Raw genomic sequence first — 4,553 nt, 5'->3', positions numbered from 1 at the left:
AAAAAAAAATCGAAAAAACACATGAATCCTGGTCTGTTCCTGAATAAAACTTTATTAAGAACATTGTGGGAGTCTTTCCTAAACTAAGGGTCAAAGTCACAATTAATGAAGGATATCGGACAGGGGGTGGTCAGGGGTGGAGTTACTCAGCTCCAAAAGCCACGCCCCCTCAGAGGAGATTTTGGACACAGGTTTCAGATCAACATAAAAAATGTCTTTTCAAGACATTGAAGTTCTGGGATTTTGGTTAAAAACTTCATAATCATAATTAAAACACTACTGGGAACGTTTTTTTTTATTAATAAAAAAATTTCTTGAGACAACTTTAACCAAGTGAGCTATCCAACCTTCTTTTGGCTTTTGTCATTGTATTGTGGATTTTGTCGTTATGTTGTGGCCCCAGTGAACCTTTCAATGTGGGCCCCATATGGTTTGCCTTTAGGCTGAATTAGTGGGCCCCTGCTGGGTTTGTTCCCGGTTCCAGGGTGGCCCCATCTGTGTTTGCCCACACTGGCTTGTTGAGAAGCGGAGCTCAGTTACTCGCTATATGCTGTCCGCTAGGCAGCTTGTTAGCTCGCTACGCTGTCTACCAGGTGGCTGGTTAGCGTAGGGGCTTTTGTTGTCGTGCTTTTTTCTTTTGTCGTTGTGTTGTGGCTTTTGTCATTGTGTTGCGGTTTTTGCTGTTATTTTGTGGCTTTTGTATTCGTGTTGTGGCTTTTGTTGGTGTTGTGGCTTTTGCCGTTATTTCGTGTTTTTTATCGTTGTGTGGTGGCTTTTGTTGTCGTGTTGTGGCTTTTCTCATCGTGCTTTGGCTTTTGTCACTGTGTTGTGGCTTTTGTCGTCATGTTGTGGCTTTTGTTGTTGTGTTGTGGCTTTTGTTGTCGTGTTGTGGCATTTGTTGTTGTGTTGTGGCTTTTGTTGTTGTGTTGTGGCTTTTGTTGTCGTGTTGTGGCTTTTGTTGTCGTGTTGTGGCTTTTGTTATCGTGTTGTGGCTTATATTGTCATTTTGTGGCTTTGGTGGCTGTTGTTGTCATGTTGTGGCTTATATTGTCCTGTTGTGGCTTTTGTTGCCGTGTTGTAGCTTTTTTTGTCGTGTTGTGGCTTTTGTTGTCGTGTTGTGGCTTTTGTCGTTGTGTTGTGGCTTTTGTTGTCCTGTTGTGGCTTTTTTTAATCATGTTGTGGCTTATATTGTCGTGTTGTGACTTTTTTCGTTGTGTTTTGTCTTTTGTCGTCATGTTGTGGCTTTTGTTAGGGTGCTGGCTTTTGTCATTGTGTTGTGGCTTATATTGTCGTGTTGTAGCTTTTGTTGTCGTGTTGTGGCTTTTGTCGTCGTGTTGTGGCTTTTGTCGTTATGTTGTGGCTTTTGTCGTCATGTTGTGGCTTTTGTCGTTGTGTTGTAGCTTTTATTGTCATGTTGTGGCTTTTGTCGTCATGTTGTGGCTTATATTGTCGTGTTGTAGCTTTTGTTGTCGTGTTGTGGCTTTTGTTGTCGTGTTGTGGCTTTTGTCGTTATGTTGTGGCTTTTGTCGTCATGTTGTGGATTTTGTCGTTGTGTTGTAGCTTTTATTGCTGTGTTGTGGCTTTTGTTGTCATGAAGAACATGAAGAAGCTGCTCTGTATGGTCTGTAGTCAAACTCACAACTCCTCCATTACAAAAATAAACAATGGAAGTGTGTAGGCCACTTGGCTACACATGCTCTTCGCTTTAGCCTTTTTATTCAAACATAACATTTTTGATGCTCGTATGTGACACCAAAAAAGGGTTTTGGATGTGCGGTTTTCAAAGCACTGGAACAGCGTTTTGGACTCGATAAGACGGCAAATTTTTAGCTCGTCTTGGGACATCACATTTATGTGATACTCTTAAAATGTGTGTAAATGTGTGTTTCTGATCACCAATACGTCGTTCTTTACGCTGCCTTTGATGACAACTTGTGACCTGTTTTGCTTGCCATGTAGATGCCTGATGACTGCGTGCAGCCTGGTTGTGTTAGAAATGATAAAATGAGAGTGTAGTTTGTGTGGACATCTCACAGGAACCTGGGAGTCGCGATCGATAATGTAAACTGGTTGATGATACTGTCTCTGAGTGAGTTTTACCTTATCTCAGGGGTGTCAAACTCAATCGCACAAGGGGCCAAAATCCAAAACACACCTTAGGCCACGGGCCGAACAAGATAAACATTTATTGAACACTCTGAAACTACATTTTTAAAACCGTAACTTTTTAACATAATTATGAACTAGATATACAGCATTACCAGCAATAATGCTAGTGGGAATGCTGTAAACGGGCTGCACGGTGGCGCAGTGGTTAGCACTCTCGCCTCACAGCGAGAAGGCCCCGGTTCGAATCCCGGCTGGGACCTTTCTGTGTGGAGTTTGCATGTTCTCCCCGTGCATGCGTGGGTTTTCACCGGCTTCCTCCCACTGTCCAAAAACATGCTTCATAGGTTCATTGGTGACTCTAAATTGCCCCTAGGTGTGAATGTGAGAGTGAGAGTGAATGGGTGAATATGTAAGGGATAATACCCGACGAAGTGTGCGTTATGAGAAATTAACGCACGACGCGGAGGCCGAAACCGTCCGACGCGAAGCGGAGGACGGTTGCCTCCGTGAAGTGCGTTAATTTCTCATAATGCACTCTTCGGAGGGTATTATCCCGCTTATACCATGGTCATTTACAAAATAAATAAATATTTAATCAATATTTAGTACTTTATTCTTGTTATTTCTTTGGTTTAGCTCATTTTTTCACAAAAAAGCGGACTATTTGATCATCCGTGATGCGGTTTGTTGTCACGGTGACATGGAACACGGCATGAAGCCGGAAGCCGTTACAGACCTCAGCTGCAGCGGTAAAGTGTCGCTGTTTTGAAAGAAAGACCCGGACAAATTAGGATATTTTTCTTCTTTTTCTGACGTTAATCCTTCAGTGAGCAGCTAGAACATATTCAGCTTCTGTCTGTGTTTCATTTCACGGCAGGTTCGTTCTTCTGAGCTGCTCTAAAATGAGAAACTCCCTCTTGTGGTGAAACAGAAGACTACACCTTTCATGTCGAGTGGTGTTTTATTAGAAGGAGAATAACCAATTTGTCAATATTAATTTACCTTACAAAAGGAGAGGAATATAAATGCTGGTCGCTACAATAAGTTGAATAAAGCATCAGTTCAGAGAGAAAGTTCATCCATTACTGCTTGTTTTGTCCAGACGATGAAGGAAAAATGTGTTTTAAAGAAGCCTGCGCAGTGATATCGAACGTTTGGTCTGTGTGACCGGAACTTCTTTTTTAGGTGTGCGTTATTACTGTGCATTATCAGTTTTTAATGCACACCCAGCAGCCAATCAGAATCGAGTATTCACCCAGACCATGGTATATATATATATATATATATATATATATATATATATATATATATATATGTGTGTGTGTGTGTGCACAATGCATGAATCCTGAATACTGTCTCCATGTTGGAGAAAGGACTTTGATTTCTTTAATCTGGGTCTCAAAGAGTGTTACATGTTCTTTTGCAGATTATGGCACTGATTGCAACTATCTAACAAGATAGTTGTAACATTTCAAAAAATCTCTATTTCCAATTTCGATTTTAGGACCTTGTTTACTGGAATAACCTTAAGATTTGGGTGTTGTTTCAATAAAAAAATAAATAGTGAAATTAGATATTTTATACAGTTTACGTATTTAAAAAAGAGAATTTGTTTACAATCAAAATGTTAGTTTTTTTGTTAGATTTATTGTTATTATTTTTCCATTCTTTTTGTTAAAATGTATTTTTCTGTTTTTTAAATTGTCTTCAAGTTGTTTGTGTCTCTGTTAAGCCCCATTTTCCTTTGGTACATAAAGCTTTCAAGAGTTAGTTTTTTTAGTGTACTCAGATCAGGAGTGTCAAACTCAATCAAATCAAATCAAATCAATCTTTATATATATAGCACTTTTCATTTAAAGGAATAACACAAAGTGCTTAATGAATCGCACACGGGGCAAAAATTCAAAACACACCTTAGGTTGTGGGCCGAACAGTAGAAACATTTATTGAACATCCTAAAACTGAAATTTTAAAACTTTAAAACTGTAACTTTTTAACATAATTATAAACTAGATATATAGCATTACCTGTGATAATGCTAGTGTGAATGCTGTAAGATGAATTTGGCCGCTGAAGATGCTGAAAATGATAGCTAAAAATGTTGAAGCTGATAGATGAAAACGCTGAAGCTTACATCACTGAAGCTAAAAGCTGAAAATGCTGATGCTGATAGCTGAAAACGCTGAAGGCGAAAGCTTAAATCCCTGAAGCTGATAGATGAAAATGCTGAAGCTGAAATCACTGAGGCTGATAGCCAAAATTACTAAAGCTAATATGTGAAAACGCTTAAGAATATTTAAGCAACAGGTTAATGTTTTTGAGTAATTTTACTTAATTGTTTGAGCTAGTATTTTTTAGCAATATCTTAGCTTTTTAATGCACTAGCTTTTTAGACTAATTTGGCATCAACGATGGCTAATTTAGAGTTTTACTCTTATTTAAGC

Source organism: Oryzias melastigma, unplaced genomic scaffold (assembly GCF_002922805.2).
Source record: "Oryzias melastigma strain HK-1 unplaced genomic scaffold, ASM292280v2 sc00308, whole genome shotgun sequence".
Classification (NCBI taxonomy): Eukaryota; Metazoa; Chordata; class Actinopteri; order Beloniformes; family Adrianichthyidae; genus Oryzias; species Oryzias melastigma.
Note: the sequence above shows the minus strand (reverse complement) of the source record.